Source organism: Hirundo rustica, chromosome 2 (assembly GCF_015227805.2).
Source record: "Hirundo rustica isolate bHirRus1 chromosome 2, bHirRus1.pri.v3, whole genome shotgun sequence".
In the NCBI taxonomy this organism is placed as follows: Eukaryota; Metazoa; Chordata; class Aves; order Passeriformes; family Hirundinidae; genus Hirundo; species Hirundo rustica.
Genome location: NC_053451.1, coordinates 89,957,243 through 89,979,833, shown reverse-complemented (window position 1 = coordinate 89,979,833; position 22,591 = coordinate 89,957,243). Strand labels below are relative to the sequence as shown.

At 38.3% G+C, this 22,591-nt stretch overlaps 1 long non-coding RNA gene across 1 annotated transcript in view; it reads right to left on the bottom strand.

The window, feature by feature from the left end:
• Window positions 1-21,624: 21,624 nt before the first annotated feature.
• Window positions 21,625-22,591, bottom strand: part of LOC120749686 (uncharacterized) — a 74,571-nt gene continuing 73,604 nt past the window's right edge. Inside the window, exon 3 of the long non-coding RNA XR_005699734.1 lies at window positions 21,625-21,924. This is a non-coding gene — a long non-coding RNA (uncharacterized LOC120749686). The remainder of the gene's footprint in view (window positions 21,925-22,591) is intronic.

Here is a 22,591-nt window from a genome sequence, read left to right as displayed (position 1 = left end):
TCTGCTAATGAGGTCACACTTCACTCAGTGCAACAGGAAATACTATTTTCTGATACTTAAAGAAAATTGTTAATATAATAAGACTTTTATCAAAGATTAGTTTGAAATGGAAGTTGCTAATAAGAGGATAGAAAGTAACTAGAACAGTAAGGGAAACATATCGTAACAGCAACTTTCACATAATTTGAAGACTTTTGTTCTTTCATGTCACATTAGTGACTTTCATATACCTTTTTGCAATTTTCATATGGTATTAGTGGCATTTGCGTCTTAGGAGCAACTTTTCATATATGCTCTCCGAGAGACTTTTGGCATGTGCTGGCAGCTTTCATATTTTATTTAGGATTTTAACTTACTGTCAAATATTCTTCCACTCCACAAAGATGAAAAGGAAGTCATTGATGTTGCATTTCTTAAACTTCTTAATAACAGGGTAGATAACAATAGCTGCAGTTTGAGGAAAAGAAAATCCCACACTTCTGTTGCATTTTGGGGAGCAGCCTGTGTGGTCCCTGAAACTTGCAGCTACGCAAATGGAAAATTATATTTTATGGTTAATTAAAATTTCTCATAGAAAGCTCTCCCAGCAAATAACTAGAAAAGGAATCAGAAAGTTGGTGGTTGTTTTTCTCCCTTGAGCAGGCTATTCATCCCACTGTAAGACCATGGAGAGAATGAATGATGGAATATTTGACTGATGTAATTTATGGTGCTCCATATGACAGCCTATTTCAGAGTGCTTGAGGTTTTTACAGTCTCTGGTAGTAGTACCTGCTGCTGAAACAAGAGATTACTCTCCTTGGACAGACAGTAATTTAATAGTACAACTGTGTAGCTAGCCACCTCCTACTGTATTTCACCACCCACTCCAGTCAGCTTTTGATAGATAGGCCTCAGCACTTGGAATATGAAACACTATGTATCCTGCTTGCGGTCTTAGGAGATACATCAAGGGTGAAAAACTGGAAAGAAAATAAATAAATAAAAGTATTAACAGATTCAAGTAAGCGCTGGTTCTCAGTTTTGTTGCTTTTACTGGAACTGTACACTGAAAAGATGAAGTGTCCACTGTATATTGGATGCTGCTAGCTTTTCAGGCGTATGGTCAACGCTGCCAAGGTTTCTGATCTTGGTTGTTTGTTTGTTTTGAATATTTGACCACAACTCAATAAAGTTACATTTTAAGAATCAATCTAAAAATACAATTGTGCCTTTTCATTGATATATAAAATGCTGTTTACCCTGTGTGTAAAAGCAAAGCGGACTGGAATCTGCCAGGATAAAAAAGGATTTTTTTCCTCCAAGTGCCATAGTCCCAAACTGCAACTCTCAGACTTTGATGCACTCACAGGCATTCAGTATGTCTCCTGCAGTCTGTGTAACAAGGTGGTCAATGTCCTCACAGAAGACTGCAGAAAGCTTTTACTAACAGGGCTGAAGGTATCAGCAGCACAGTGGGGTTTCCCTGCCTGTAGCTGGGGTGGCTGCATGGGACTTGCATCAACTTTTCAGACATGTGTCAGAGGGTGGAGCCGGCGGTGGGCTGTATTTACGGCGCTGGGCAGAGCCTGGCCAGGCGTAGGGACCAGCTGTGTGTCAGTGTGAGGTAACCTCGAGGTGCCTCCGATAGCTGTTCACAACTAGTTTCTCATTTCTCCTCTTTTCCTTCTGTCCAGAGAGGCCCAGGGCCGAGCTCCTGCAAGAGGGTGGCAATGGGAGAAGGAATTACCCTGCTAGATCACTTGTCTCTTCCACTAAAAGGGTTTCAAAGCCCATAACCCCGAGTTACAAGTAAGATCATGGCACTGTTAAAGACACACCATTGTAGAGGTGAAAATCTTTGAATTAACCAGATAACAGGAAAAAAGAGGGGCCTCTGTAACTGCTGATGCAGCTATGACATGGCAAGGAAAATGTCTCATTGTCTCTGTTGGAATAACCATCACAAATTATTAAAAAAGCCTGGGCAGGTTTCCCACCTATTGAGTCCAGCATCAGCTAAATGGTGACTTCCTAAATGTCCATCTCCCCCTTCCTGGCTGGATAAAGCTTTTATTGGGACAGCTAATGTATAATCCCCCAGCTTTCAGTCTGTTTTATGCCATGTAGGCATATAAGATGCTTGCACCCTGTTTCCGAGGACCAAAACAAACTAGTTATAAGGTGGAATGGTCATCTGCCTGATCTTCCACTGTTTCTGGCTGTGCTAATAGCAAATACACTTTTCTCTGACTACTGCTTCATGTTCCTTTTTCACTTCTTGAAACTACTTAATTCTAGCCTTTCCAGCCACACTGCAGGGAAAAAAAAAAAAAAAAAAAAGCTTTTAAAATAGCCAGGGGAGTTCTCCCAGTGCAAATAGTTCCATGAATATTTATTCATGGTAGGATTTGCTTTGCTTTTTGTGAGCATTTCTGTGAATAAATTCTTACTCTAGATCTAACTAGATGTTTGTGATTTAACAAAAAGCCATGTAAATCAATGGGTTTTATTTGCAAGAGTCTCTGTGAATCCTTCCTCTCCCTTCTCTTTCCCCTCCTTCCTCCACTTTGATTTTGTCTCTTGGCTCCATATTCAAAAGGAAGGAACAAATATGCTTTTTCACCTCTTGCACACACACGTATCAGCAATTGATTAAGAATGGGACAGGTCAGAGTAAAAAAATCTTGGACAGCTGCCGGTATAATTTGCTACTAATAAGGAAGGGAAGGAACATCCAGCAACATTTATTCTCTGAGGATGCCATCCAGCATCTGCCAATCACTTCTGCAAGGATCTGAGCGCTCGCAGGCCCCACTGAGCTCAGGTGGGCTGAAGGGCTCCCACGTGTGCTCAGCAGCTTGCAGCATCAATCCTTCGGTGCAGGGCTGCAGGAGCAGAGCTCGGTTCTCAGCCGCTGACACAGGGGAGGCTGTGCTATCAGAAAATCCTCACTGAATAAAATCTGGGTTAACTCTTCAGCCTTCTGTGGTCATCGTGCTGTGGTGTCCTTACACAGGGAACCAGCTTTAGGCTGAGAAGAGCACCTAATCTAGGCACAAGGCAAACCAAGGGCTTTTCTTCACAGGCTCCCTCTCTGCTTATTAGAAGTGTGTATGTCCTCAGTGCTGCAGCTGGGTCTCCCAGAGCTGGCAAGTGTGCTGCAAGCTTTCTGCTAATAAAGCCCCTGCTGCAACTCTGAGTCCTTAGATCCTGTTTACAATCTCCCAAAAGGTTTTTTTCCACTTTCTCCTGGTCCAACCAACCCATATTATGTCTGGTAGTGCATCTCCCTGTGTTACTTTCTAGAAGCCTAGGTTTTCCATGCTGCCTTTTTGCCCTTTCCAGCCTGTATCATGCTTTTCATTCCTGCTGTCCTCTCAGATGCCCTTGACCCCTCAGAAGATATTTTAATTCATTTTTGCCTCACTAATCCACGACTCTATTCACCTCCATGTAAGCGTGGTCTTAAACACCTCTCCCTGTGCCCCTGACCCTGATTTCCAGGTTTCCAAACCCTATTTTCTTTGTTTCTTTTGCAGCTCTTAAAGAAACAAAATCCAGGCCCAAATGCTCTTTCTCCTGCCTTCAACTCTTCATCTTCTGCCTTCTGCCTGCAGAGAAGACCCCCAGTACTGTGTTGATGCTGTATTTTCAGTATCAGATTCACTGTTACTTCAGGAGAGAAGTAATAAAAGTGCAGATGTGAAACCATTTAAACTTGATCTATTTAATCACTGAATTCTAACAGAGCCTTTTGGATTTGGACTCTCCTGTTCAAAGACTGCTCTCTGGAATTCTCCCTAGCAATTTTAAGGGAGATCAAATGCCAGGCTTTGAGAGTAATGTCCTTGCTACAGATTTTCACTTTGTATTTTAAATCAGCTTCCCCCTTAAAAAAACCCTCTGCTTATTCACACAATTAATGGTTTTGAAAACTGAACCCTATTTGTTAGCCACAGGGCAGGCTTGCTGCAGGCACCAGCAAAACAATAAATACCTTATATTTCCTGACCACCGGCTCTTGAGTCTGACTTAACATGATAAACAGCAGGGTCTATGTGGCAAGTCATATCTCCTAAATTTGCCCTGCCTAGGCAAACAGATAACACTTGTTCTAGCTTCAGGGATTTTAAATTATTTTTTTCACTGTGCTAATTTTCTTCTTTCATAGGATCCTTAGCGAGCAGGGATGGTTTTCACCTCACCTGGATGGCCTTGAGAGAGGATGCAAATTTGACTGGCAAAAATTGAGCATGGTAGTCCAACAAAAAAAAGTCTTGTTTGTGGCATCAAGATACAACAGGTTTCTCAATGGTAGGCCCCCTATTTTCATATTCTCAAATGGGATTTCAAAGTGAAATGCCACCCTCTACTCATGTCAGCACTTCTGATCAGCGTACAAGCTCCACAGGCTGGGTCTTAACTGCTGATTATAGGCAAGGATTGAGGCTGGGTATTAACTATGTGAAGTGACACCCAAGTAGCAATGAGAAAAATATTCATGTGAATTCTATGAATATGTGTGGCATGTCATATTTCATGACAGCCATTTGAGTTCAGGAATGCTGTAATGGGCTGTGACATGATGTCACTGACACTGCATTGGTTGTACCAGGGAAATACTACTCTGTTGGCCAGAGACATAAATGAAATGTTAAGAAATGCCTTTTGATCCTACCCACCTCCATTTTAGGGTGCTAGCAGTTTCCTCAAATTCTCTGTTCTGAAATTAATTTGGAATCCATTCTGTAATAGACTGTTCAGTGATAATTCCCAATGTTCTGAATAATATGCATTGACATCAGATGTTGCTGCTTAAAATATTATGATAAAATGCATATTAAAAATTTGATCTCTTCTTTTTTGTTAACTCAAATGCAGAGAAATAAAATTTAGAAAATGTCCATAAATTTTAGAAACCACCCACTTATTCTGCAAAAAACTGAGATTATCTGCCAATTATCCTTCCTTCTTTCTATCTCTTGTGATCTCTCCTGTGCCTGCTTTCTGCTACCAGTTCAAGAAAGACAGGAATGCACAATAAATAGTTCTATGATGTTTGAAGCATTATGCCTTTAGAAGGTTCAAGGGGTCTGCACATCTTTAGCTTCTGAGACTTTCTATATCCTGTTAGTAAGTCTTGGTTCTCATTCCTGTGCTTGTTTTTAAACACCTCAAGTTTAAAGAGCAAAATATTTTTTTTCTTTATTATTACAAGGACAAAGAAAACCATATAAAATCCTCAACAAGCAGCTGCTCTGCAAGAACATTATGAGTGTCCATAGTACTGCTGCAGCATGAGCATCTGTCACTCAAGAAAATGTCATCTTGCCCAGCCAAATCCCTTGTGCAATCAGAGTGGAGAAAGCACTTGTTTAGAAAGGTTTATGGTCTGACGTCTGTTTGAATGAGTAACATCTGGGTGAGGATGGGCAGGATGCACATTCCTGTTTGACCAAGCCACTGCATTTTAATAGCAAAAGATGTTCTTTAACTGAAAGGAAAACCCGAAAAAAAGTCTTGAAACAAATGTCACCACTTCCACATTTTTAAATCCCATTATTTTCTAAGTCTCAGTTGAAAATAAATCCAACTTTCATAAAAAAGCATCAATAATCTTTAGGCATCATGGTTTATCATTTGCAATGAAACCACAGCAGATATTTGACACAAATATCATGTTATTTTTCTTGGACATGTTAATCAAATCAGCTCTTCAGGGAAAAAAAGCCCAAAACAACCTGCCTATTAAAAACAATAGCTTGCACATAAATGGGAGCTGAACAAGGCTTTCATTTGTGTGGAAACAAAAACAGTGGATTCAGGAATTACTTATGATATCAAATTGTGATATGTACCTGTCAGACTATAAAGCACAAATATTATTAGATCATGTGAAAATTATGGGTGTTACAGAATGAAGATTTTTTTTAAATTTTAAATGGCTTGAGAAAATCTCACTAATGCAAGACTAATACTCATATAAATCTACAGATTTTCCCATTGTAAATCAAATTCTACCTTCTTAAGTAGGACTAATCAACACTAATTAAGGAAGTTTTCTTATTTTGCTTTCAAGTTTAAAGATTACCTTTTCAATCCTTATTATATATACAGCAGTTTCTTTCCTAGCATGTGCCACCATAGGTTAAAAAGTACTCAGCAGAGTGATTTGTCTGTTTCATATTTAGTCTTTGTTGTTGAAAATTTTTCACTTGCTTTTGCTTTGAAGTGCAGAGCAGCACCCTTTCACTCACCCACCTTTTTTTTGAAGGCAAAATGTAAATCACAAGAATTTATTTTCTTTGCTAAAAAACATTTCTTCGTGGGGTTTTTATCACCTTTAGAGATAACTTTTTAAAAGATACAAATTAAATCAGACTTTTATCAGTTTTCCCAGAGGCCTTTCACCTTCATTTACAGAGGCAATGATATGCTTTTCACCATTCTTTCAAGGAATTAACAGAAATATGGAAAAGTGGGATAGGACTGATTGCTAGATCATTAGTTGGTGATATAATAGATCTGTTGATGCTTCTATACTTGAAGATGTGTCAAGGTGGCATATGTATACCTGGATATATGTGTGATGCTCTCCACACACCACACGTACAGATATAGAACACTTTTGCCCCAAGAAATCTTTTACTTTAAAATAAACCCCATACTCTTCACCAAAAGTTTTTGCAATTCCCTGCTAAAGATTATGAGGTGCTTTTTCTGCACAGCTCTGATCAGCAGATTTGATATATGGGTATAGATCAATTTTTTCTTATGGCAAATCTATATGTTATTCTACTTCTTCATTTGGTACTATTTGCTGAGTGGCTGTTACTTGGGAGCAAAGGTCAGTATCTTGCTGTTGGAGCAGCCGAGTAATCTTTTACTCCTCATAAGGGTAGTCAGAGATATTAAATCACAGTTGACGTACCTGAAGCACAGCAACTTCATCCATATTTTATCTGCTGTAAATTTAATACCACAGCACTTTTTAGGGTGATGTATTTATTAACTGGCTGTGGATGAGCAGTACAGAAATTCAGTTTGTTCAGGAAAATAAAATGAAGACACTCTGACAAGTTTATGAAGTAAGCACAATAGCTATTTATTACTTTTTAAACATGCAGTGCACCTAAATGTTTTTAGCAGTGTTTGCCCAAATAAATGAATAAACCTTCCCAAATCATCTCTGTTTACTTTTCTTTTGAATTTTAATAAAGTTTTTGCCTTATTTTAAAAAGCACATGCTAGCTTCCTTCATAATAAAATGCATTCTTTATGGAAATAAACATAGCTAAGTGTTCAGATAAGCTGGAGAGGGGCATTGTGGGAAGAGAAACAAATCATTCACGACATACTGTATATTAATCCCATCTTTTCAATTTTTGGTTCTAATTTATTTTGTTCTTTACATTCTACTACCACCAAAATAAATGAAGCCATGAATACAATAAGTTTTTAAATGCAAGTACCCGCCTTCGACTGGCTTCTATTGCATTTGAATAGCACTTATTATTTTTATTTAGTGTTATTCTTTGTATTTCTCATGGTAAATAATTCACATGACTTTTTCTTTTCTTGTAACCAAGATATCCTTATGTTTTCACGCAATTGAAAAAAAAATCATTCTAGATATTTTCATCCTTCATTAACCATGATTTATCTTTTTTTAAAACATGGCAAAGAAAGATATTAGATGTTGAGAAGGCATGCTATGCTATGCTATGCTATGCTATGTTATGCTATGCTATGCTAAAAAAAAAAAAAAAAAAGGCATCTGTGACCTTAATTTTGATGTGTATAAAGTTGCTCATGATTTAATTCGTGATCATTGAAACCTGATGACAAATTCAGACTGGAAATACTCAGATTTTGCCCACAGCCATGCCAGAAACATGCCATGTGTAGTGTGTTGGGTTTGCAGACCACGGTTACATCAGAGGAAAGGCACTGGCAGAACTCGAAGTGCTGCCTGTGTTCTCCAAGTGACAGAGGACTGTGTGTATTTGCTCCTTTGAAGGGAGGACATTCAGAGAACTGTGAAGGGACATCCTCTGCAAATCAAGTGTCTGGGGCTATATATGTGCTTTAGATGTCATTTCTGAAGAGAGATATTCTGTTTTTCTAGGGTTGTTTATAAAAAGGATGAGTTGAATGACGAAATGACTGCAGCAGCTCTTTACCACTCTTTTGGCTGTGGTATTTGTTTTCTTGGGACAGCCCATGAAAAAATAGCTACACAATAGTGTAGCTTCTTGTTCTTTACCTGCTGCATCATCAAAAATTTGATTATTCAGGCTCTTGGAGATAAGAGACTGAACAACAAGGCCTCTCTCTAGAACTCTGCCCATGCTGAGGCAGGTAATTAGGCAAGTCCTTATTCATGCCAAAAAGACAAGAACAGAAAGAAAAATCCACAGGAAGGGATGCCTCAGACTCAATCTCCAATTTACCTCAGGAAGTCTCGACTGCTTCTCATTTTTCTGTCTCCACATTTGTGCAGAAAAGGTCTGCATCTGCATTCCTTCATGGAGATGATATTGTGTTGGTCTCCATCCCTTTCAGAGATCCTCACTGCAGGATCACCTCCTCTCTCTTGCTGTTCAGTGCTTACTGCAGTTTATTCCCCAAGGACTGTTATTACTAAATAAAATCTCTCATTCCCACTTTCCTTTTTTCCTTTTATTTCAGGTTCTCTGACCCATTTACTTCCTTCTTAAATTTCTCACAGAGTTTTTTTCTAGTCTGTCTCCCAGAGTAGAATTTAGCAGCTCACTGGCAGCACACTGAGGCCAAAGGGAGAATGCCCTTTGGTTTCAAGGGGCTTTGGATTACCAGCTAAGCTTCCATGACCACTTGTCTTCTCTGTTGCAAAGCTCCATGTGAGTATAATGCTACAGAAAGCATCACAGCAGAGAAGCTGGGTGGCTCTGCAGGCTCAGAGAGGAAGGCTATAACCATATATTCATCTGCCAGTCAGAGAAGGGAAACCCTGGGGCAAAACTTGCACAAAATAAGCCCCATTATTCAGACTGCAAAGGAGGAAAACCAGAAGAATTTTGCATTCAGGACTGACATACCAGCAAAGAGTGCTGGTACAGAATAATTCTACTACATAATAATAGCAATAATATTTGTACATAATTTATCATTATACACTACAAACAGCTCAAATCCCAGTACCATGCCATTCTCTTCCAGCTCCATATCCTCCTCCTGCTATACTCTTTTTTATTGGCTTACATGTGCTGTGGAAATTAGTTTTATTCTAATTTGGAGCCTTTGAGGACAGGCTGAAAAAGCATGTACTAGTCCATAGTCATTAGAAAACTCAAATGACAGTATTTCATCCTGCTTTTGAGGCTAAAATATTAGGCTTTGAAGCATGAATCACACGGCTTAGTTGAGGCTGTGAAGAAGCTTAGGATCATAGCGTTAGTTAAAAATAAGCTTTAATACATAAAGCTGAGGAAGAGGAAACATAGCAAATACCTCAGAAGTCAAAGCACAGCTATGGAGCAGCTCTGAGTTTGCATATATTCTACTACTCCCAGGTACTGTTGAGAGCCACCAAAGGGGAAGATGGAGAATCTGGCGTATTTTAGAGGGAGGTGACTGGTAGCATGAAAGGAGAACAGTGTGTAATATGTCATAAAAGAGTTAACAGTCCGCAATGTCTTTCAGTTTGCAGAGTAACAAAGGATATATTGTTTCAAAGTCTCTCATAATTTCTTTTTTAATTTTTTTTTTCCATGCCTTGTAAATCCCATATTGGCAAATGAAACCAAATGTTGCAAAACTTCCAAGTGGTCCATACTGAAATGTCCCTTGCAGTGTCCTACGCTACCAGTTGCTCTGAATCTTCCATGGTTTAAATACAATCCAAAATAAATTCCCACAGTAGCACACATCTGCTTACATATAGTGAAGAGAAAAAGAGGATGAAAAACACATCTTCAATATTAGCTTAGGAAACTTTAGGAAAGGTGCTATCAATGTTTCTTCTTACAGGACCAAGTCTACTCTCTGCTCCAGACAGATCCTGTGCTACCCACGGATTGCAGAACTGTGTTTTGTTAGGGTCATCCTGTCTCCTTTGCCTCTGAACAGCTCTGTCCCTCTTTCTTGCTTTTGGTCATGGCAGGAGCCATGTCAAAAGGTTATTATGAGTCTGCACAAGGGAAGGCCATGAAAACTACACTCTGGAGAACTGAATTTCAAAAGCTCAGTTAATTCCCCAGAGGAAGCCTAAGGTAAAACAATAATCATCACCTTGTTCCCCTCCCACCCGTCGGCGCACAAGTTCCTGATTATCCGGCTGGCTGCAGCGAGCAGAGGTTATGCTGCTGCTGCTGCTTCGACCTCCTTCTCAGCCAGTGCCACTCAGCTCCTTATCAAAACAGCATGAAGCCACCTGATTCTAGGGCTGCATTTAAAAATAGTATCCATTTATCTTTTTCTTTCTTTTTAAAGAAAACTTCTGCAATATACATTGATATTTATAGCTTGGATCCAGGCAGCACAGTTGTAATTTAGGGACAATACCTGAGGTGCAATACTGATAATTTCTGCGATAGGCAGCCCATTGTTAATAAAATTAAGGTACCAGAAAAATGGTAGCAAAAGAAGCATGTAAGTATCCAGCTTGCTGATCTCTACTCCATTTGCACTCCTCTGCTATGAGTGAGCTCCTACAGGGAGGAGAAGGGGCTTAAAGGCATAGTCCTCAGACAATAGCACTCTCAGAATGGTTAATTATAGTACAAAGCCCTAAGAAACTTAAGTGGATTTTGCATGGCTTTATGGAAAGTGGAAACTATTCTCCTTACCATTTGCCAAACCACACACATATTACAGGATAACAGATAGAGTTTCAGGGCTTTCACAAAACCAGGTTACACATCAATTTAATTTATTTCACTTGGTGCATGACAGTGTGACACAAAAAGCCCTTGACCACATCCAACACACCCTACATAGCAGACACCTGGTATGGTCTCTGTGAATTTTTTTCTTTGACGCCAGGTCATACTAAGTTTTTAATATCCACAACAGAAAGGGAAACAAAACTTTTGTGATAGTCTTTCCAATAGCACACCTCAAGAGAAACCCTTCCCCAGCTATGTGTCTAAACACCCTACCACATGGAACAAGAGAGAAAATTACAATCTTGACCCACCAGCTCATATCTGTGCTCTTGCCAGCCACTAAGGTTATGCCTGTGGTCTCTCATCCAAAGAGGCAACGGTAGAGGAGACTATGAGCTGGAGTGCTATTTGCATCTCATGCTTTCTTTTCAGAGTTAAGTTGGTAACATGGTGAAAATTAGGGTTCTGAGCTTTATGGTTTCAAGATTTACAGTGGAATGGAAGAGAGGGAAAAGAAGGTGAAAAATATAATATGTAGAGACATAGTTTATGGACAGCCACCAAGTTTTAGGAAGGTCAGAGTAAACCATGCAGCCTTTCTTAGTGAACATTAAAACTGTTAAAGAGTCCCCTGCTGTCATCCAAGATGTGCTACCTGAGACCTTATTTCAGCTTAGATATGTGCGCAACAGATGTATGTACTGATGGGGAAAATGTGAAGAGACTCAAATCTCCATACTGAAAAGACTTACACATGTGCTTGGTTTCATAAAACTCCTCTTCTCTGAGCTTATTTAGCCTGTAAGAGGAAGGCTCAAGGGGAGACCCTGTTGCTCTCCACAGTTGCCTGAAAAGAGGGTGTAGCCAGGTGGGGGTCAGACTCTTCTGTCAAGTGACAAGCGATAGGATGAGGTAGGATGACTGCAAGTTTCACAGGAAGGTTTAGACTGGATATTAGGAAATATTTCTTCCTTGAAAGGATTGAAGCAGGTCACCTGGGTAAGTAGCTAGGTCACCATGTCTGGGGCTATTGAAAAGATGTGCAGATGGGAACATGGAACTTGGGAACATGGCTTCTTGGTGGACTTGGCAGTGCCAGGTTAATGGTTGGACTTGATGATCTCAAAGGTCTTTTCCAACCTAAATGATTCTGATTCTATAAATAATCCTATGCAAACAGTTTAGTCAAAAGGGCTAGTTAGTGAATGAGGGTAAACTCTGCATATGAATCCTTTCAAGGCCATTTCTTAGTAGTGACAGGGAGGAGGTGTCTGATGGGAGACAACCAACAGGGAGTGCAGAAGCTAAACCACAAAATCTATCCTTTAGGATATATGAAGTTCACTGAAAATCTGGGACTAATACTTAACAGTCTGTGGCAGAATGTAAGTGCCCAAGGATTTGCTAACTAGATAGGCTTCTTATAGCTCCTAAAATAGACACAGGTTGCTGTACATGTAAATAGAACAGTTATTTTGGTTAAATAGAGCTTAACTGTTTCTGATACAGTCATTTATTTGTCAAGTCTGCTTTATGTTAATTTAATTATAAGAAAATTGAGAGGTGTGATACATAGCTAAGCCCTTAAGGCTGGTTAATCTATTTGGATTGTAACAAATATAATTTTTATTAGCTCAGTCTATTTGGATGGTAACGAGCCTAACCTTTCAGTAGACATTACAGACTCTGAATTATAGACTTTTTCATGTAAAACCAGCATTTAGTTCAACAAAAGAAAAGCTCTTTTTTCTGTCATTGTGTTAAGGAGTTGCTGTATTAGTGGGCATGTAGTAGGAACCCAAAAGTAAGGGCTCCCTCCATTCTGAATGTCCATGGAAAATTTCCCAGGTAAGTTCATAGGGGCAATTGTAAATCAGAATCTGAAGACTTTTTTTTTCTTTTTTTTTTTCTTTTTTTTTTTTTTTTTTTTTTTTTTTTCTGAAAATGACCATAAAGAAAAATATTGTTATGTGCATGAAGAAAAAAAGAAACCAATCACTGTCCAAGTAAAATCTTTCCCTGCACAACTGTGAGAGAAGCAAAATAAATTAAATCAAAACCCCTACCCAGATGAAATCCATCTGAAGTAAACAAACTTAGCCAAGATAAACTGGCAAACAAATAATACAAATAGACATTGCCTTAATTTCTAGGAGAAAAATCCATGTTTGAAACTCACTAATCATTTTAGATTGCTTCAGGCAAAAATGTCCTTATTCTTACTCAGAGTTTTCACATTCTAAATAAAATGAAAAATGTCCTGCAAAAGTTGAGGTTCTTATCACACTACCGTTGTGTAACTTCTGGCTTCCTTATAGAAGTGGAAGTAGGGCTTTCTTTATGTTTCAGAACATTCATTGAAACTCAGAAGTGTTAAAATTAAAAAAATCCCCAAACACTATAAAACCCTCTCAGAATGTCCCAGTGGGGGAAAAACCCAACCCAACATGTGAAACTTGTGGAAGTGCCTGCTTTCACTAGAAGTTCTTTGTGAGACTTGGTTGGGGTATTATTCTGAACCCGAGCAGATGTAGCCCAAACTGCTGTTCTTGTGAATCTGATGTAGCCATGCTCATGTGAAGGGACGGAATATGCAAGAGGGTCATATACTTTTCATTTTACCACATTTCAAGCATCTATATGAAGATATTATATTGTACAAAGAAAATATTGTTTCACACTCATAAACATTCTTTGCATTTCTCATGACAAAGATAATTATGGACTATATGAGTGTTGATCAACTATTTCTAACTGGAGCCAGAAAACTGTCTTAGCAATGTGGATTGAAAAAATGTTAGACCCATTATTACTCATGATAAAACTTTCCAAATATGTGGGTTTTTTTCAGAGAAACTATAAAAAATACTAACAAAAAAGCAAATGAAAAATAGATGTTTCTACAAGTGCAGTTTTTTGGTGAGAGATGTAGAGGAGCTCACTTTTTTTACAGGGAGTTTTGACTTTTCCTGCTCTGTATGCCACAGTGACAATTGTAAGAAAAGTGTACACAACTGTAAAAGAGAATAATTGGCACCTGAAGGGATTTTTAAACTTTCTTAAATTTTGAAAATTTCAGGGGAATTTATGCTTCGTTGAGATAACAGATAGCTTTCTAAACATATGAATGATTTGAGTTTTCAAAAACTCCTAAAAGGCAATGCTCATTTAACTGAATTTTAAGGACAACAAAAATGCAAGAATTAACTGAAGGTGAAACAGTAAACATTAATGGACAGAAATGCTGTTATGTTTGAGCAGTTCTGATAACTGTATTTTTCATGAGAACAGGTATTTTTAAAAATGGATGACCAAGAAGGTGGAGATTTTAGAATGACAGCCCTTATGTAAAAATGGTTTCTGCCGCGTTCCTCTTCGGGCTGTGGAAAGGATTCAGGAAGAGAAGGTGAAAATTATATTGAGATAGTGAAGAAAACTGCTGGAAAGTGTGTCTGAGGTCAGATGTCAACAGCAGTGGAGAAGGAAAACCTTATATCACAGACACAATGTATTTCCATCATTTATTTTTTTCTCAACAGCAGGTTGGAAGAAATGCAGCTCCATTTCCAGCCAACATGATTTTAGTGATACCCCACATAACCAATTCCCTCTCACCCTCTAGGTTCCAAGGGAAGTAAAAATCAGAAGAAACTATTGAAGCCTCTCCCCACATGTCATGAAGGTAACTTTGCAAAGCATCAACTTTCCTCTGCCTATCTTATTTCGAAACAAGCTGCAGGCTGTGCTCAGGAACTTTATGAAAACTCACATTGTTCAACCAAGGACAAAACAGTAGCACAAATTTTCGATCTCTGAATGGACTATACTTATTTCTCCAGTCCTGTTCAGTACTTTTATGTCAAATTTGGGCTTTTTATTTTGGAAACCTGACCTTTTTATGATAGACAGCAGAGCTTTGCTTTGTGATATTATTTCTTGGAAATTTGGAGGAAGCTTCCTGGTTTCTTCTTTCCTCTTTTTATTACATTACTTGTAGTCTGAAATAGAGCTTTATTTATAATTCTATCAAAGTCATAAGCAGTGAGCTAAGTATGAAGTCTTTTAGTACAATAGATGTCTCCAATCAATGGGACACTATCAAAAATGTCTTACTCTGCTCTCCATAAAGTCTAAAGATAAATTTCCATGGAAAATCATGATCCAGTGAGCTCATATCCTACCCCACTATGAACAACTGTCTCACTTAAAGCAATATTCACATATTTCTTTCCTTAGATTGTATAACCACTTTCTATCCCAAAGCACATATACAGTAACTGCAATGTACTGAGTACAGATATACCACCTGTAATCCAACACACAAGCACTTATATTCCCAGTGTATTCACAAGACAAAATTTTACAGGGTTTTATTTCTGTGTATCAACCCACTCAACATGGAACTGCCTCACCTCAGGAAGATTTTAGCAGTGTTGTTAATAACCAAGAATTCACTTAGCAAAGAAATTGTGTTGAAGCAGATAATTTATTAATACCAAATTTTATCTATCAAACCAAATTTTATCTATCAAACCAAATGATTGCCTTGAGTTAAGGAACGTTAATTCACAGCTGTACATTCTGTGGCAGACTGCCTCTCTGCCTCTTTGAAGGTAGGGGATGTATTAACTCTACTTACACTTTGGTGTATTTGTATGTGTTATGGCCAAATAAGTTTGTAATGTTGTGAAACAAGCTACTATTGATACTCCAGGCAACCCTAAAATCCAAGATCTGAGACCACTGTTTGTCACTGAATGTCAGCATGATGCTAAGCTCTCTATGTAGGCAGGATTTGTAGTTTTATATTATGGCTCTGAGCCTCCAAATCTACCTGGTCTCCTCGGCGTGATTTCTGTTGAATAAGCCATACTGTTTGTGTGCATGCTGCGGGGGTGGAGTGGATGAGCAGCAGTGTTTGCTGCTCATCTCAGAAACTCTGCTGGAACAGGCTTTCTAATTAACATGTTCACAAAAGCTGGCTGCAGACATGTTGTCTAAGAATTATGGGTGGCTGATATACATTCATGAAAGAGAAAGCAGCTGTTAAAAAGAATATTGACAGATATTCGCACATGTTTGAGTGCAGGCAAATGGGCTTCTTAATTAATATATTTTGCTTAAGTTTCCTTATTTCATTAAGACATTACAAAAGCCATAATGAAAAAATTTGCTATGAAATCACAACCTGAAACTTTTCCTTGGATTTGGTTTTCTTTGTGCCTTGTTCCTTCAGGACACACTTACCCAAACCTTATCACTCTCTCTCTCATAATTTATCTTTATTTCTCATACATCTAAGTAAAATAATGAGCTGGCTTAACTATTGGGTCAACAAAAAACTGCACTTTCCCAGCTGGATCAGCACCTGCCAGCACAGTGTGGAGTCTCAGGCAAACACTGCTAGAGGTAAAAAGAAACACAGTTGTGATGGTGATGTTGGAAAAAAATCATGTACTTTGATTCACTGGTAGTCTCCCCACACAGAAGACTCCTCTTTTAGGTTCTTAGTATTTTGAGATAATCTTCCTCTTTTGGGAGAAACTTCCTCTTTTGAGAAGCCATTGTAATACTTGGATGCTTAGATAAGAGGTATTAAAATGGATAATAAATTATATAAATATCATTGTGATTATTTTGTAACTTAGTATGACATTTGTTATTTCTGAAGGAGAAATAGCAGACATGTTAGCACTCAGTGCCATTTGTGCTCGTTAAATAGGTTCCTCAGACCCTTTGGATGTAAAACCTTGAATAATGAATGAAGAATAGGGAATGAAAATTTGTGATATAAAAACAATTCTGGCATGTAAAGAAAACACTTGTTTATTGAGCAGTCATGATGCTGACAAACATGATAAGATGTACGTGTATCAAATGTCTAGAGGAAGAGACCATGATAGTCCATATGATCAATAAAACTCTTCAATGTCTAAACACAGTCTTTGAGGTACTGTTAAAGAAGGTGCCTGGAGGTTATACCTGCAATGGTCACTGCGTCCATCCGTGCATTGCTCACTTGGAGGACATGCTGTAAGATATACTAGGTGGAGAATCAAGAAAGGCTGTTGCTGTTTTATTGGATGACCCTACTGAAGCCATAATTTTTAGAGACCAACCATAGTTGATACCGCTCCTAAAACAGAGGTGCTTAGGTCAGCCAATGATCTGCATGGGTCAAAGGAGTGGATGGTGAAGAGACAATTCTGATTCAGCTCTCACTGGGGTCTTACACACCTGAGATCAGAATTTGCAGCATCAAAAAAAATTCAGCATGAATATGGCGTTATCTTGGTGATTCCTACTTTTGGCAAAAAGCCAAACAAAAGAAGTGCAAAGGAGCACAATGATTTCTGTGTGTATCTTGATAAAAGGAACTGGCTAGTCACTTTCTAGGGATTGAAGGAAAAGTTGTTGCAGATATTGCAGTTCATACAGGATTGCCTTGGCAGTGTGTGTTGTTCACTCATAGTGGAGCAAAATAGTTCATCATTTCAAATGAAGACTTTCAGACCATCACTGGTATCTTGAGGAATTACAGCAAGGAAAACGTCCTTTGATGGGGTTGATGTAGGCATTGTGGCAAACCCTGTCAAAAGATGGCATGTAATGATATATGGGACCTTGGAAACCGGTGCATTGAGTTAAAGCCTCATGATTGCCACTCTAGTAACAAAAATCTTGTGTCAAAATCTGCCAAAGAGGGCTCTTTCACAAAAAGAAATCTCCCAGCTATCACAAGACTGAGAGATGGTGTGATAGCATGATATATGTTAGACATAGAGATACTGAGAGCCTGTGCAACTTTCCCTGCTCTCTCAAGGTGTATTTGGAGTCATTCAGTGGAAAACAAATCAAAATCAAACCTCAAATTGCTAGGGCAAGTAGCTATTTAAGCTCAGGAGCTCCTGGTTCTAGTTTCTTAGTCAATTTCTGAGAAGAAAGGGTATAGATCAGCTGAGCTGAATGAGTAGCTATGAAACACTGGACTCTGGTGAGCTTATTCAGGGAATAGGGCTGATGCTAAGTAGGTATTTGATGAACTCAACAGAGATTTATTCAGTTTCAAAGTCAAATAAAACAATATCAGATACATGTTTTGAAACAAGTGTATTCAGCCATGATGCTGGTGTCCTACAGCTGAGGCAGGACTCCCCAGTCGCCATGATCTAAGGCTTGGCTCAGGTGGACATATTGACTATTATCCTCTCTAGCCCCAGAACTTTATACATGTCAGATACTGGTCTCTTCTTCAGAACTTTTTAAGTTGCCATAATCAGAAGAACTCTGTCTTATTTAGCAGTGCTAGTGGTGAGACCTCAGCCCTCAGCAGGGGTGGGAAGATGTTCTGCTCCCAGATGGTGGCTCTTAGAAATGGAAATAATAAAGATTTCCCAAAACTGAACATGGCACCCAAAGTGATTTTCATCAAAGTTATAAAAGCTATGAGGCATTTGTGGGGAGGATCAGAAATATTGAAGTCCTGAGAAGGATATGAGAGGGGGGAATCTTAGTAATGATCCTATAAATAGAAAGAAGTTAAATGTGTCAAGAGATTTGCTAAAGGTCTTATTTTAGGAATTTAGTTTTATATACTTGAAATATTACTCTGAGACTGAAAAATTTTGAAGATTCAGATATTTGGAAGTGGTTATAAAGTTTGCTTGACCGTATCCTTAAGACAGCTTGTGACATTTCTTCTGGAGCAAAACCTAGGTGAAAAATATCTACTTCAGTGAGATGGTTATGAGGAAAAGTACAAAATATCTGTGAGGAGGGGTTGAGGGCTTGTGTCAGTCATTTGAAGAATGAAAACAGCCAGTGACAAAACACTGGAAACAGTAATTTAAAGAGGGATCAGAATATAATATTGGAATAGATGAGTGAACTAGAAAAGAAGGGATGAGGTATAATTGTACGAATTGCCAAGTCATGTACTTGAGGACTAATAACACGAATCTCTGTTACAGGCTGACAATTCATCATTTTGAAATGACAGGGGATGGAAATGCATAGATATATCAGTAGATCACAGAAAACCTGTGAACCTCAGATTAACTTGGCTGTGAAAAGTACTAAACAAATCCCCAAATATCGAGATTTTCAGGAGAGATCAAGAAGTAATAGTACTTCTCTACTTTTGGGACTTCATCTAAAAATTCCATACATTTTGATTCAATTGTGCTCAACAAAGAAGAACACATGGATATCAGAGGAACAGAAACCACACTTTTGATGCAACACCTGCAGTGGCTTAGTCTTACAAGGTAAAGGCTACTGAAGAATGTTTTTGTTTCATAAATAAAGTTCAATATATGCTTAAAACCATAAAGGAAAAATTCTTCTTAAGCAACAAAGAAGAGGACATTATATACACAAGATGAAAATTGGATAAGATAGTCATGAATATTTGGTATTAATAGGTTGCAAAGCAAGAAGGCAGTTTCTAACAGCCATGAGGAGACAAAAGTGGAGGAAGACTCTTAGAGGCCTATGATTTCCTGGGATGGATGTATGTTCCTCATTCAAAGGTAGCTGGGGTACCTCTGTAAGCACTGAATTTTGCCATGGACTTCATTGTGTATTTTGTAAGTTAGAAGAGTTGTTTTAAAAAGACAATGAAACTAAAAGCACTTTTAGAAAAAAAATATTTTGAAAAACTGTCAAATATTATGTCAATTTGCAAAACTGGACTATGTTTTCCATAATAAATTGTTCAAACCTGCACTACAAATGTAAAATTAATGCTAGCTAGGTAGCAACAAACAGGTGTTGAGCTACCTTTTGAATACAAAGAAAACAAAATAAATCACCAGCATTTTAATCTAGTATGGTAATTTTTAATATGGTTTATCTGTGTGTAGAAACTGAAACTGGCCAATATGTACAGAAAATCTTAGATAGACAAATGTTTCTGCTGTATATTTAGACACATATATACTTGAATACCTATGAAAAAGCTTGGGAATAGAAAAAAAACCCTCCAGGTCTCTAAACATGCACCTGCATGTTTAAAGCATGATTCCTTGACACAGGATATGGTGTTTCCTTTCAGCTGCACCACATAAGCAAAACAATGCATACTAATAATGAAATAAACAGCAGATACAGTAGAAAGTAGATTTTTCTTTTTGGGACATTCATTTATACTAGATAATTTGCAATTAATACTTCATGAAAATTGCCTGTTTTGTATGCATGAGAAGACAAAAAGCTTCCTAAGAGCATCATTGTTTCTTTAACGAAAGATACAATGCCAGTGACATTATCAGTATTATATACTTGAACCACAGTTGGTGGAGACGACATCTTCTATAGTGTGCTGTCATGCATTTAGGACTAAATCTTATTGCAGCAAGTGGATGTTTTGCCACTGTATTCAAAAGGATACAGATTTGGCCCTCATTACTTGCCTCCATTTCTCCATCTAATTAAAGCATTTGAATGCTGACAGGTCACTGGAATGAATGCCCAATTAATTACTGATTTGTTCATCATAGCCACATCCTGGATGCTATAAGTTTATACTGTGGATGCAGAGTGATTCCTCCTTGGATATGAGCTATGCTGCAAACAATCTGACACTTTTTCATGGCACAAAGAAAAGCCCAAATACATGAATTTTAAAAAGTATGTTAAATTTCTACATTAAAAATGTATTGGGGATATCAGAAGATCTTTTCCTGTTACATATGCCACATACATATAAGTGCTAAATACAAGGTGCATATTGTACAGTAAGTTGACTTTTCTGCCAGTTAAATGAAAAAATATGCAAATTATAAAGAATGTCAGAGCACTAAAGAAACATCTGCTAACCAAAGTAAGAAGTAATGATAATGATGGTAAATAAGGAAAGACAAAAGTAAGTATTGTTTGAGATGAATTTTCACCCAGCTGTGTGTTATTATAAAGGAGTTATGAAAGAAGACTACTCTTTTAAATGACTATCTCAAACAGGTTCAGAAAGCAATTTTTAAATGTTGAAAGTCATTCTTGTAACAATTGTTTTCTTCATTTGTGTTATTTGGAAGCTCTCTGAATGCATCCTCTCATCAGGAAAACAGGCTGTGGGAAGGAAAAGTAATTTTTTGGAGTAGTTCAGCATTTTCAAATATGGCTTTATTTCTATCAGGAGCAGCTGCCACAACATAAATCAACAAGGATATTCTTTGCAAGGCAACTCTTACCCCAAGGCTGTCCTCTTAGAGGTGTCCCTAACAATGCTAGCAGGAAAGATCTGAGGCCCCTGAAGCAACTCAACAAGCTGCTTAGTAACATAGGCTCTGAGCAGCCAACATCTCCCATCACATGTCTTCCAAGAAGCTGGGCAAATGACCTTGCTGATGAGAGGGAGGACAGCAAGGGTCCCCTCAAACTGTTTCAGTTACCTCAAATCCCTTAGTTTCACTGATTCAAATGAAATTCAAAGTATACACCACCCAGGTTAACAGAAAAAAACATTTCAGCTGGCATCATGACAGGCACAATTTACAACCATTTAGAAGTTTGGGTTGCAGATTTATTTGTGTGGTAAATTGATGTCAAGATGCCTTTAGATATTTGTATGTATTATTCTTGTTACACAACGTCAAGACCTTGACTAATGTGAGCAGCATGTGAGTGAATGCCATACTGACTTGGGTGCTTATTCTACAGATGTGGTCAACAATCACCACTAAGAAGCAGAAATTAGATAAACCACATGGCTAAATGGTTAGAACATCCCAACTTTTACATTTTAGCATTAACTTCACATTCATTGTGTGTTTGTAGATTTTTTCATACCTTATAACAAGCTAACTGCCAGTGGATGTGCACATTATCACCTTCTCATCTGCCCCCTCAAATCCTTAATTTTCTAGAAAGTTTAGTTATCATTTAGGAAAAACTTTGCTAAGGAATAAAAGCTATCTAAACTTTCTCTCTGTCAGTATAGGAGGTCTTTCCCTTCATGTGAAAACATAACAGCCATTTAATGCCATTCGAAATACATTTCCTGTTCTTCCACTCTCCATAATGTCCAAGTGGTAGAAGATTTTCTTGTTGTCCCATGATCAGAGAATGGTTGAGGCTGGGAAAAAAAAATGAGGTTAGCTCAGATGGTCAGAGTATGGTGATAATCAAGGTAGTGTCCATATGGGCCATTCACTTGAGAGCTGGACTTGATGATCCCTGTAAATGTCTTCCAAATCAGAATATTATGTGATTCCGTGATCTGGGGGTCATCTCATCTTACCATTCCTGCTCAGGCTGGGTCACCTACTTGAGACTCTGAGCAGCCAGTTTCAGTCCTCAGTCACTCCCACATTAACAAAGTATTTCTTGATGTTCAGACAGAGGCTTTGTTTCAGTTTGTGCCTGGTGTCTGTTGTTCTGTCACCGGGCACCCCTTAAAAAAATTTGACTGCATCTTTCTCAAATCCTCCATTGAAGTTTTTATATACATGGATGAGATCCCACCTGAGCTTTCTCTTCTTCAGACTGAACAGTACCATCTCTCACCTTCTCCTTGTATGAAAAGTGCTTCATCTCAGCACTCTGGGTGTGGTCTCACCAGCACTGATCACCTCATCTGACTTGCTGTGAACGTAGTACCTCATGTACCCTGGGATATCAAACACTTCATGACCCTGGTAAACACCAACTTTAGGTGAGACTTGGCTTTCCTAATCATCACTGCACACTCGAAGTTTATAAATTCCTCCTTTGTGTCCCATCCCTCCTTCTTCCTCCTATAT